This window comes from Pinus tabuliformis, chromosome Q, assembly GCF_031772625.1.
Source record: "Pinus tabuliformis cultivar Carrire ecotype Pingquan chromosome Q, CPIR1, whole genome shotgun sequence".
Taxonomy (NCBI): domain Eukaryota; kingdom Viridiplantae; phylum Streptophyta; class Pinopsida; order Pinales; family Pinaceae; genus Pinus; species Pinus tabuliformis.
In genome coordinates, this window is record NC_142296.1 from 50,538,800 (window position 1) to 50,552,868 (window position 14,069).

General features: G+C 37.3%; 1 long non-coding RNA gene and 1 other non-coding gene across 2 annotated transcripts; both read right to left on the reverse strand.

The window, feature by feature from the left end:
- Positions 1–12,647: 12,647 nt before the first annotated feature.
- LOC149218253 (uncharacterized) lies at positions 12,648–13,660 on the reverse strand. The gene is made up of 2 exons (XR_016248616.1): positions 13,221–13,660; positions 12,648–13,095 (listed from the first exon to the last, which is right to left on the reverse strand). It is a non-coding gene; the product is annotated as an uncharacterized LOC149218253 (long non-coding RNA).
- Positions 13,254–13,392, reverse strand: LOC149218254 (small nucleolar RNA snoR77). Its single transcript, XR_016249816.1, has one exon. It is a non-coding gene; the product is annotated as a small nucleolar RNA snoR77 (small nucleolar RNA).
- Positions 13,661–14,069: the final 409 nt, after the last annotated feature.

The window sequence follows — 14,069 nt, forward strand, 5'->3', positions numbered from 1 at the left end:
TCAGTTTTATCTGCCCTCCCCATCTACCAAGCCTCATTCCTTCTTGCACCGAAACATATCATGGAACAAATTTCTGGTCTTTTGAGAGATTTTCTTTGGAAAGGAGGCAAAGGCAATCACAGAAAACTGCATTTGGCAAATTGGGATCTTGTTAAGCGCCCAACAGTGGACGGAGGACTCCAGATCAGAGACCCAGCTCTCTCTAATCTCGCACTTGGCTGCAAGCTCCTTTGGAAAATCTACTCTGACCCTTCACATCCTGTCAGTGAAACGCTCAGGACCAAATATGCGCAGGGGATCTCTCTCAGGCATTTATCAACGAACAATACTCCCACAGGCACTCAAACATGGAATCTTTGCAGAAATAGTATCAACAGCTTCAGGAATCATCTGTACCGCATACCTAGCAATGGCAAAAAAAATTTACTGTGGGAAGACCGCATAATGAATTGTGCTCCTCTCAATTCCCATGACGAGATCCGAGAGCTAAGTGGCTGGCTCCTCAGCGCAGGCTTTCGTAAGTTGTTTGACATCTCTGCGTGGGACAGCAGTGGGAATTGGTTTGACTGGGACTTCCCAATCGTGCCAGCGCATCTACACAATCAACTTGAATTGCTCAAACCGCTTCTCATCAACGCTGCCCCTATTCATCGTGACATCCCAGACAGCTGGGGATGGGGTGGCTCCAGCGCTTATACCTCAAGAATGGGATTATTTGCCCTGCAACCAAAAAAAGACAGACTTCGCTCTCCCACCATTTGGTAACAGGTTTGGAACATCACCAGGCTTCCCAAAGTAATTTTTTTTTTTTTTTTTTTTTTTCTTTCTGGATCCTCATGCACAACAAACAGCTAACAGGAGATAATTTGTTAAAAAGAAATATAGCAAGACCACACAGATGCGTGATGTGCAGAAATGTTGGAGAAATAGCCTCTCATTTGTTCATAGATTGCGATTTTGCCAAAGAGATTTGGATATTAATTCTTCTCGGATTGCAGGTTCACCCTCCCCAGCATAGCTCCATGGCTGACCTCTACTCCTCTTGGTTCCAAAGCTATCCTCATAATATCCCCATCAATTCACTTTGTTACCACATTTGGCTCTCCATCCCCAAATTTGTGTGTTGGGAAATCTGGCTCGCCCGGAACAACTTGACCTTCAACAACTCTCCTTGCAATCCTGCAAAATCAGCTGCCAAGGCAAAAGCCCTTCTCCTTGAATCTGTTCTACTGCAATCTCATAAATCAGACTCCTCTCTCCCCCCCTTTGAAAAGAACTCGTTGAATCTCCATAGCTCTCACCCTAAAGGAAATGCCCAGATCCTCCCCCTCCCAAATCCACCTTGGAGAATTAGAGAACCAGATGATACCTTTCAAGTATGGTGGAGGTCCCAAAATAAAACTACTATCTTCTTTGACGGCGCCTCCAAGGGTAACCCTGGGGCTGCGGGGGCTGGTGGAGTCATCTACTCCCCGAACAACTCTAGAAAAGACTGCTTCTGTTGGGGGCTTGGTCCTCATACAAACAACCAGGCAGAACTTCTTGGACTCACAAAAGCCTGCCAAATTGTCCGTGATAGAGGCATTAAAGAATGTCAAGCGTTCGGAGATTCAGAAATTCTCATCAAGAAGATCAACTCGAAGGACCAGTTCAACAACGCCATCCTCAACAAGTCTCTGAAAAGGTTAAAGATCATTCTGCAGGACTTCACTTCCTTCAAAATTTTCCACATTCTCAGAAGCTCGAATAGTGAAGCGGATGTAATGGCAAACAAAGGATGCCTCCTAGCACCAGGAGATCTCAATATTAACGACAATAGCCCTATCTTATCATGCATTCCTTAATTCAAGTTAAAGAGTAGATCAAGCTGAATTAAGATGTATGGAAATGTTGTGTAACATTGGTTGTTTAGGCTCCGACCCAACTAAACCCCCTATAATAAAATATACCCGTTTCAATTAAAAATAATAATAATAATAAAATCATTATTTAATTTTTACTATAAACTCTACCGGCATGTTATATAAGACTTTAAAATATTTTTCAATATTTTAATTATGAGGCCCTATGACTATTAATTTCCATCTATAAAATCGTATTCAAGTTTTAACGTACCTCTATACTGGCCTTATGACTGTTAAGTTCAGAGGTATTTTTATTATTAGTTTTATCGAAGCGTGGTATTTTTATGGATAGCTAATTTAACTTCTGCAAAATATTTGAGGTGGTCCTCATAATAAAATTGATGGCGAGGTGGCGATGTTTTCGTAATAATAATATAAATTTGAATTTTATGGTATAGGATTTTTTTATTGAAATATGATCATAAGAAAATAGCACGTGTTGCAATATTATTATATGGATGTAATTTAATAATGGTTATTATTAAATTTAATCTTATATCATCGTTTTTTTTTTTTTTTTTTTTTTTACCGTGTGGTTCACGGGCCACCAGAGGTGGGCCGCTACGTCCACGTAAACAATCGGGGCAGCTCCACCCGAAGGGAACTGTCGGTCGGCCACATCCGGCCTAACCCCGAGGGCGTCGAGGAGATTTGACCCCATGACCTCCCAAATCCGGAGGACTATCAACGGGAACTCGACCATTTGAGCTATCCCTCGGGGCTTTATATCATCGTTATTATTTATTTATTTATATGTATATATATATATATTTTTCAGTTTGGCAGGGCTATATTTTTATTATGTCCAATATATCACCTGGATTGGATAGGGTAGGGAATTGAATCTGTAACTTTACATTAGGAGTGTCTTAATAAAGCACCATATTTACATCAAGAAGTGTCTTAATAAAGCATTAGGGTAGGGAATGAATCGGTAACTTTACATCAAGGAGTGTTTTAATAAAGCACCAGATTTACATCAAAGAGTGTCTTAATAGAGCACCAGACCATGGTCTATCCAAAACCCATGAACATTTTTACATATTTTTTAAAAATAATATATATATATATATATAATTAATTAAAAATTAAATTATGTATCTCCATATTTTAAATTTTAATTATAATATTATTATTTTTTAATTTATTAAATTATAATGATTTAAAAAATTAAAACTAAAAAAAATGTTTCTTAAACTTAAAAAAAATAATAATAATAAATAAATAAATGTTTTTTTTTAAATTAAATTGTTTTTTAAAAATTTGATTTCCGTCCAAGTTAACTATCATTATATATTTTATCATATCATTAAAATACTTGAAAACAAATATGATTTCTATCATGATGAAACAAATTTAAACATAAATCTTTAATAAAACTAAATCTCAACAAAATCCAATTCACAAATCACAAAACAAAATCAATTTATTTTTTATATTAAAAATTAATTATATAACAATTTAATTATTAAAAGTTTTTGCATTTTTCACCAAAATTCTATAATACAATTTTGGCATGATCATGAATTTGAATTGTTCAAATTGTGTTTTTGAATGCATAAATAGATTTAGCGACTTAAAAAACTCTACAATAGTTCATTTAGTTTCTATTGGTTACAAACACTGAGTTTATTCATTGTTGAAAGTATTTGCCTATATGTAATTTCAGTGCTTTATTGTTTTTACTTTAATTTAGTTATCTATTACATTTTGCATAAGCCGAGGTAACTCTACAATAGTTCATTTAGTTTTGATTGGTCTACAATAGTTCATTTAGTTTCGATTGGTTACAAACACTGAGTTTATTCATTGTTGAAAGCATTTGCCTATATGTAATTTTAGTTCTTTATTGTTTTTACTTTAATTTAATTATCTATTACATTTTGCATAAGAGGAGGTAACTCTACAATAGTTCATTTAGTTTTGATTGGTTACAAACACTGAGTTTATTCATTGTTGAAAGCATTTGCCTATATTTAATTTTAGTTCTTTATTGTTTTTACTTTAATTTAGTTATCTATTACATTTTGCATAAGAGGAGGTACTAAGCAGCGACATTGAATATTACACTTGTGTTAGTGTTGTATTAGGCTATTACATTTTGAATAAGAGGTACTAAGGAGCGATGTTGAATATTACACTTGTGTTAGTGTTGTATTAGGCATTGGCATCCCCATCATGCACTCGACTACATGGTGTTTTATTATGTTTTCTAACAAGTTGGTACCCACCACTTCTACTTCACCAGTTTTGGCTCCTCCTGTTAGTTTCCCTAAAACTCGACGATTCTAACTTCTAAAAAATGCAAGTAAATAATTGCACTGAAATTTAACTTCTTTTACAAAAGTACATTGAGATTTTCTAATACCTAGAAATAAAAACACAGTCACAACACCATAAAAACACACGATTTTACCTACGAAACCCAACATGGGAAAACCAGCTTGTCTGATGGCTTCTATTAGGGCAATCTCAACAAATATTTATCATAAATTTCTTACAAAATGAAGAAAGACCTTCCTTATGATACTAAAACAACCCATAAATTCAACTCAATAGTGTATCACCCTCTACGCAGACAACTTTGTACTAAATTTGTATAGGTCTTATGGGTCTCTCCGTGTGCATGTTCTACGTGTTTCTAGGTGGTTGAGTGTTGTAGATGCATCCTACAGTCGTTGTTCTCTTTCTTCTAAAGCCCTTTCATCCTTATTAAAGCCCTAGCTCATTGTTTTGTGTTGCCCCTCTTGTTGAAGCTTTTTCTCCAAACAAATCTAATGCATAATGATTCCCTCCAACGCCTTTTTCCCCCTTCTAAGTTGACCTAGGCCCACCAACGAGATCTATCGCTGAGATGCCAATATTCCAAGGGCTTAAAGTTAAATGTTTCCAAAGTTAATTTAGAGAAAGAATATTAAAAATTGCGCCTACCAAGTTTAGTGCACCTGTAAACTTGGATAGACCACTTTTCTCCCTAACTTCAACACTCCCTCTTCGAAAAGAATTGGTTCTCCACAATACCCAGCTTATCTCTGTGAAATAAAAAGTTGCCCTTGGACAAAGCCTTAGTAAAAACATTTGTTGTATGCTCTGTTGTAGGGACATACTGAAGCTAGATTTTTCCTTTCTGCACATAGCCTCTTAGATTATGGTCCCTGATCTCAATGCATTTGGACCTATCATGTAACACTGGATTATTAGAGAGCTTGATGCAACTCTGATTAGTACAGTGAATTACTTTTGGTTCCAAACTCTAACTGAAGAGTCTTGCAAGTAACTATCTTAGCTAAATGGCCTCAAAAGTTTCCATACTAGCATACATGTATTCAACCTCTACTGAGCTCAATGTTACTGATCTTTGCTTCCTACTAAACTAGGAAACCACTGTTAATCCCACACTAAATGCAAAACCTAAACTGCTCTTTCTATTTGTTGGACTCCCTGCCCAATCTGCATTTGCAAAGCCTGTCAACGTCACTCCATCTACTCTATTGTACAACAATTGAAAGTCAATTGTGCCCCTAAGATACCTCAATACATCCTTAGCAGCTACCCAATGCACTCTTGTAAGCTCTACCATAAACTGACTGAGTTGGTTTTTAGCATAGTAGATATTTGGTTGTGTGTTCACCAAATACATCAAAGACCCTATCAACTCCCTGTAGAATGTAGCATCCACACATTCTACCCTACTAGCATCTATCTTCCTCCAATTTGTCACTAAAGGAGTGGTCATATGCATGCAACCCTGCATCCTAGATTTCTTGAGAATTTCCAGAACATACTTGCCTTGTTCCAAGAAAATTTGCCTATCACCCTGCCAAACCTCCAATCCAACGAAGTAGTGCATCAGTGCCACATCCTTCATGTCAAACTCTGATGCAAGATCAGTGTTGCAATCCCTGATGAGCTTCTCCTTCCTTGTCCAAATGAGATCATCAACCTACAATACAAGAATGAGAGGTTTCCCCCTAAACACAATAAAGTACAAGTTAGGGTCAGCTTCACTTTTGTTTATGCCCAATCCAAGAAGATAGTTGTTTATGCATGAATACCATGCTCTTGGTGCTTGCTTGAGCCCAAAGAGAGATCGCTTGACCCTGCACATGTGCGAATCCCCGATGTGTGTCTCATACCCTTCTAGTTGTTCAATGTAAATTTCCTCCTCAACTTCTCCATTGAGAAAGGTTGTTTTAACATCCATCTGGTGGATTTTCCACCCCATTTGCGCTACCAAGGCAATAATAGTCCTGATGGACAAGTACCGGGCAAATAGAGCGAACAGTTGATCATAGTCTATACCCTCTCCCTGGGAGAAGCCTTTGGCCACAAATCTAGCCTTGTACTTCTCTACGCTCCCATCTGCTCCACGCTTAATCCTATAGACCAATCTACATCCAATCAGTGTCTTGTGCTCCGATCTTGGCACAACTTCCCAAACACCATTCTACATAATGGAGTTATACTCCTCAACGATGGCATCTCCCCATATTTTTGACTCAACCTCTTTAAAGCTAGAAGGCTCTAAGTCAACTCACTCTGTAAGAAGTGCCATGCAGCCAGAGTACCTTTATGGTTGTTTGCTCTGCCTAAAGCTAGAGTTGGGTGCCCCAACCCTCTCTTGGGCCTCCCTAAATAGCTTCTCGACCCACTTGATCCTTCTTCTCCATGTACTGGGAGACACTCATTGAGTGGCTACCTCCATTCTCTCACCTATCTCCTCCTCGTCCTGCACTATCTTCTCATCACCCTTTTGTACGCATGTCCACCCACTGACTGTGACTACCACTGAGAAGTTAGTAGAGCTTCCTAGTTGGGAGCCTGCTACTCCTCCTCTTGCTCTGCACTCTGCTCACGCTCCAACGACTTCCTTAGAGCCCTCACATCATAAAATTTCACATCACGTCTAATAGTTGTTTTTCTCAATGCTAGAACATACACCCTAGACGCCTGAGATGTTTCGTTGTAGCCCACAAAAATACCCATTTCAGGTTTGGACTCTAGCTTCTTCATGTTATCTTTTGCTACATGGAAATACACCAAAATATGAAGGATGGAAGAGTGATATAAATCAAGGTTTTTTCATGTGAATGCCTCCTCTAGTGTAACTCGTCCCAAAACTTTTTGTGGACTCCTAATTTGTAGGAACATTGTTGTGTTGCATGCCTCTGCTCGCAGAAACATAGGCAGCCCCTGATCATGCAGCATTGCTTTGGTTGCTCCAACAATACTACAGTTCTTTTGTTCAGCCACTGTGATATGCCATCTTCCTAGTCAACTTCTGCTCAAATCTTCGCGTTAGTCTAACTGACTAAACACATTTTCTAGTGGATGGAAATTTGTTACTTCCTCTTCCACGTTGCTCTTTCCCTGGTGGCGTGTCATTTTACAAAGCCTTGCTCTGATACCATGTTAGTTTCCCTAAAACTCAATTATTCTAACTTCTTAAAAATGCAAGTAAATAACTACATTGGAATTTCACTTCTTTTACAAACGTATGTTGTGTTTTTCTAACATGCATGCCATGGAAAATAACAATAGTACCCAAAAATAAAAACACAGTCAGGAAACCATAAAACCACACAATTTTACCCAAGAAACCCAACACGTGAAAACTTGCTTGTCTAGTGGCTTCTATTAGGGCAACCTCGAGGAATATTTATCAAAAATTTCATACAAAATGAAGACCTTCCTTATGATAATGAAACAACCCATAAATTCAACTCAACCTTGCTGGAAATCATCCCAATGTATGGCCCTTTGCGCAAGAAACTCTATACTAAATTTGTACAAGCCATATTGTCGTCTCTGCATGCTTGTTCTACGCGTTTCTGGGTGGTTGAGTGTTGTAGTTGCATCCTACAGTCGATGTATTCTTTCGTCTGAAGCCCTTTTATCCTTGTTGAAGCCCTAGCTCGTTGTTCTGCACTACCCTTCTCGCTGAATTTTTTCCTCCAAACAAATCTAATGGATAATGATTCCCTTCATCGCCTTTTTCCCCTTCTAAGTCAACTTGGGCCCACCAACGAGATCTATGGCTAAGATGCCAATACTCCAAAGTGCTAAGATCAAATCCGATTTAGCTTAAGGTAATTTAAATATTTCTAAAGTTAACTCTAGAAAGAAAAAAAAAAATCAAAAACTACGTCTTTGTGGAATGTGGGTCCCCAAGTTTAGTAACCTCTAAACTTAGCTAGACCACTTTTCTCTTTAACTTCAACACCTCCACCTTCAAAGCTTTAAAGGTACACCTTCAAATATTTTAAAGTTACAAAATTTTATTGTAATATGGTACAAGGTTCTATCTCACTATCATTAACTTGCTTTTGTGAGGTCGAATAATGCAAACTCGTCTCATGCCTTTAAATTAGCTTGTACCATTTTATGAAGAGATGCATAAAAAGGTATCGATATATTAACCTTAACACTTTCAAAAATGAGGAATCTCTCACCCACACTAACATGATACTTTACCGATCTATCACTTGATTTATAAATGTTATCTCATTCATCATGCAATTACATTGGGATGAATTGTGGATTGTGTTGTATCTAGATTCAAGAGGGATGCAGCGAGACACTCAATTGCCCCTCACACGCAAACCTCATCCATGGTCCACACTCTTGAATCATCGATGCACATTTCACAAGATTTAATGAGGCTTACTCGTCTAACTTTTAGAGGTGATGTGTTGGTATGATATCGGGCATGTTCAATTTTTCCTTTTAAACAACCCTACCCTCTCTTTATGTATTTACAGTATACCCCTTGTGTTTCAACTCTTGCACTCCTATTTTAGTTTCATTTCTCTATCTAGTATTCAAAACCAAAGCATAGGATTGACAGATCACAAAGAGCTTCAATGCACCAAGCAGGGCTCTTGAGCAACTTGACAAGATTGTGGCTGGGCATGACAACATATTTCTCTCAATTAACAAAAAATTGATTAAGGAAGTTCCAATTTTGGATGCCCATCAAGAAGTCATTATGGGTATATTGTTGCAACAGAAAAAGAACATTTGAGTCCTTTAAACTAAATTAGGTGATCTTCAACAATAGTTGCTCATCTTATCAAGCAAAGTAAAAATAGAGTTGGTTCTATGGCCCTCCCCTCAACATTAAGGCTTAGGCATCCAAGTGAAATAGCCTCAACCCATCAAGTTAACGCAAAGGCACATTTAGCAAATGAATCAAACAACCCAATCAATGTTTATGGATTAAGCAAACAATTGTGTTTCCATCTTAGTCATCATTGTGAAGAATTGGAAGCGCAAACAAGATAAAATATGCCATGTATTGATTTTATAATTTGAATTTATAATACATCAATTTGACAAAATTCTATATGTAAATCTCAATGACAATTTATTAACCTCATCAAATATAAGGTTTACAATTCATATCAATGTCTCAAACTTAGTGATTATCCATATATTCACTAGCTAACACACTTCCCACCCCAATCACAAGTCTAAACGATTGTACTAATAACTCGTAAAATATTCAATTTGAAATTGTTGAACTAAGCTTCCAATGAAGGTACATCTGAGAAACTGCCAATATGTAGAAGTGAACAAGAAGCATGTTTGAATATTCTCATTCTTTATGATTATCGTTGATTTTAAAGAGACCAGTGGTTATTCTATAATTCCTAAATGCTTATTGAAACTATTATTATGATAAGACTTCAAATCTTGAAGCCTAACTATTTGATATTCCCCTAGGTAAAGTGCAAGGGGAAATTTTGTTGAAAGAATTCAAATTAAGCTTTGAAGTCTTTATGTGGTGGTGGTGTTAGTTGACCAGATCTTCACTTCATTTGTTATAGTTTTTTTGGTTGACACTAACCATCTTTTACCACTAACCATTTTGTATTAAACAATGTGTCAAATTTTAATGACGACTAGTTTGATTTGAAAAATGTGGAGGTTTTTTTATTTACCACAGTTGAACAATGTGACTATTTTAAATTACCACTAATCAATTGGATTTAAATAATGTCTTCATTTTTATTTACCATCAATCTTCTATACTCAAATTAACCTCCACCACACCCTCCCCACAAAATAAAAGGTCACAGAGTCCTTTTTATCATTGTGACCCTTAGCCTCTTTATCATTGTGACCCTTAGCCTCTGCAGTCAATAAAGAGGCATTGTATACCGTAGATGGAATGAACTCCAAGACAAATAGAAATGTCCAACATCTTTATTTATTTAATCTAAATCTGAATCTACTATGAATATTCGATTCTTGCACCATTACTTATTCGCGTAAAATAAAAAGGGCCTTCCTAATATCAACCACGCAGCGCAAACATAGAAATAAAATGTTGATAGATATCCTTTAGCTGTATCATATAAGCCCACCATTCAAGTATGATTTCTTTATCAAATGCCCTGTCTTGTGAAAGAAATCTAAGGCGACGAGTTTTCTGCCATCAACTAGAAAATAAATGGATCACAACAAAAGATTTAAAATACAAAAATAAACCCAAATGCCGAATACGGGAAGAAATGCCCAAATTGCCCAAAAATCCCAAAGGAAAACACTCTTCAAGCTAGGGTCAACTGCCAAATACCGAGAAGCCGGAAGAAACCACCCTCCCAGCAACAAAGGAAACCAAATACCCAGCTTCCAAAGGAAAACACTCTTCAAGCTAGGGTCAACTGCCAAATACCAAGAAGCCAGAAGAAACCACCCTCCCAGCAACAAAGGAAACCAAATACCCAGCTTCCAAAGGAAAACACTCTTCAACCTGGAGCACATAGGCCAAATGCCCAAATCATGGTGGAAATTACTCTATTCAAGCTGGAAAGGAAACTTTGAAGGCCAAAAGCGCAAAAAATCACTCTTCAACTGAGAGGGTCCAAATTCTTCTTCTCCATCGCATCATTAGATGCAAACTAACAATACCGCAGCACATCATCCTTGCAGAATTTGGATCTCAACCCTTTCAACTTGAGACAGTCTTCGGATTGGTTTCATTCTTGCATTTCATTCTTGCATCGTGTCGAGGGCTTTGCAGACTCAATAAAGAGTAGAGACCGATATCCTTACTTGGCATATTGCTCTTCTGAGACTATTGCCTGTTCCACTCCTTCAAGCAAACCTAGATGTTTGATTTATAGGAGTTTGAGATCTCTTAGAGTCGGTGGGAATTTAATTGGATTGTCTCCCTCCTTTCCTATATTCCTTTGATGCTCCTGGTCATCTTTTACTTACTATAAAAGAACTAAACAAGATCATCATGGACATCTACAAGATGATGGTCCAAGTCACCTAGTTCAATCCTCTGAGAGGGTTGCGCCCAAAGATGGCTTTCTACGTTGAGCACTTCCTGGAATTAGGAGGCAGGCTCATTGTTCAACCCAATATACATTTCACCACTAAATGTATGCTCTTCACATTCCTCTAAGCATGTTCAAAGTAGGTTCTCATAGACTTCGGGTAGAGACAGACCACCACGTGGATAGACCAAACAAAATTTGCCATGTATGTCATTTACAAAAATGTGGAGACCGAGGTGCACTTCATTCTTGGATACCCTGTCTATTACGAGATCAAGGGAAGGTTTCATTGCTTGTTCAGAGATTCTCAAACCCTCGCCAACTTTTTCAGGTATCTAGGTATCTCAATTAGTGATGTTTCACCCTATACATGCAAGAGGCTCTCAAGTTCTAAGCACATATTTTTCAGCCTCCCATCAAACCAAACCCCACACAAGGGCACCAAGAGACCGATTGATACCAGTACATATCTAGACTCTAGATCAGGATCTATGGGACCTCACCGTGCCACATGAGATCTCAACAACAAATTTGTCTCAGATCTCAAATCTATTCCTCATAGACAAACTAGGTCCTCCAAACCTCAACAACACTCAAACTCCCTAGGCAACTATTTAGTGGACAGTTTGCACTTTCAGCTTGCTCTTCATCAAGCCAACAAACTTTGTTGAGTTTCTTCAGTGTTCTTCATTCAACCTTAGATGTTAAGGGAGATGGGCCTGATCCTCGGACCTATTAGCTCTTGGATCTTCTCCACTAGGGCCAAATGTTGATTTACTTCATGCATTGTATCTTTTTTAGGAGACACATTGGTTCTCCCACTTTGTATGAACATCATTGTACTCAAGAGTCCTTTTCACCTACTTTGTGATCATTAGTTGGTCACAAATATAACGAGATCCCAGTGCAAGATCTGTTCCTAAGATACAAACTAGGTCCTCCAAACCTCAACAGTGCACAAACCCCCAAACAACTATTTAATGGACAATACACACTTAACTTTGTTGGGTTTCTTCTTGTTGAATTTCTTCAATGCTCTTCATTCAGTATGTTAGGAGAGATGGGTCTGATCTTATTAGCTCTTCGATCTTCTCCGCTAGAGCAAGATGTTGATTTACTTCATGCATTGTTTCTTTTTAGGAGACCCTTTGCTTCTCCAACGTTTTATGGACATCATTATACTCTAGAGTCTTTTTGACCTACTTTGTGATCATTAGTTGGATATAAATATAATTATCTTATCTTATATATTCAAGCTGGAAAAGAGAAACGTTGAAGACCAAAAACACAAAAGCTACTTCAAATATGTCAAATTTTGCAGCCATTGAACTCCAAAAACAGCTGCTTAAAACAATTTCCAAATATCATTCCCACATTGTCCACATATCTATTTCCTTTGGGGGTCAATTCGCTTTTGAATAATTTATTTCACTCACGACATGAAAACTTAGTAAAAATACGAGTGCTCTTTTTCAACTTTCTTTTTAAATTTTAAAGCACAGAAATGAGTTGTGTTCCACTGGGCCAATGACATTTTTTGGTTCCATTATGTACTCTGTTCCACGAATCCAACACTTATTGCACACATTCGTCAGACAAAAAGTCACATACTTTTACACACAGAAGGGAGAGAATGAAACCCACAGATGTACCCAGAGACGAATCCTACCTATCCTATAAAAAGGAGAGACCAAAGCAGCGGGATCAAATAGAAAACATCGAAGATAAGCCCTAATTTCCCAGCAGGAATCGCTTAAAGAATAAACAAAGGCCCCATGACTGCCCTGGATCTTGTTTGAATTTCATTTGTTGACAAAACAAGAAACCCTCACATGAAACCTTTAATATGTACGTACGCCAAAAAATACTGAACTACCGATAAAAAAGGGCATTTCGAAATCCTGTAAAAGAAAAAATGCTGACATTTAAACATTCATTCGCTCAAATATTATGAAAAATTATAAACAAAAAATTAAGCAAACAAACAAATTGCAAACCTTACAAACAATTCAAGACACAGCATTACCTTATTAAACATGCAGACCGGCAGATGAGTAAAAATGTACACCTGCGTTACTTGACTCGCTTCAGCAAAGGAAGGAATTACCACTTCTTCTCAGCGAATCAGAAAAACAGGAGGTCACTATCTGGGCACATTAACACCATGAATGCAATCGCAACTTGCAAACTGGCTGCCTGAAATTGTACCCATGCAATATAGCAACAAACAAACGATACCAAACATGTAGCAACACACACAAAACAGAAGCCCCAGGCCCTCCGATCCAGAGGCGGAAAAATGGACCATTTTTCGCCGATAGCACACCCCGCTACACCTCTAATGGCAATGGTATGTAAAAGAAACGCGTTACATTTATAACAGATAAAAACCCTAATGAGGGTCCAGAAAATCTAAGGCCTCGGTTTCATGGGGTTGCTAACGACATGGTCCTATCGCACTTGGAAAGTTAGCCCCACCTAAACGAACTCTATCTTCGTTCTTTTGCGACGTGCGTTATATCGGATATATTTTAGGGTTTGCCAAGGTTGTATTCGGAATTGTTTTAAAGCGATAACTAATTAATCCACATTTACTATTGCAATAGAGAAAAGGTTAGAATGCGGAATGAAATTAAATTTGTGTTTAATATTAGTATAGATATATTAATTACTAATTACTGATTTTAAGGTGCAAAATTTGAATAATAAGTTTGTAGTTGTGACAAATTTCATTGCTGTGCAAATTTTCGTTTTATGACTAACACTAAAATCAATTTTTTTTATATATACATTATAAAATTAATATTGAAATAAATTATTTAACATGCAAATTTAAATAGTGTATTTAAGTCATATACTTAAATATTTTAAAAAT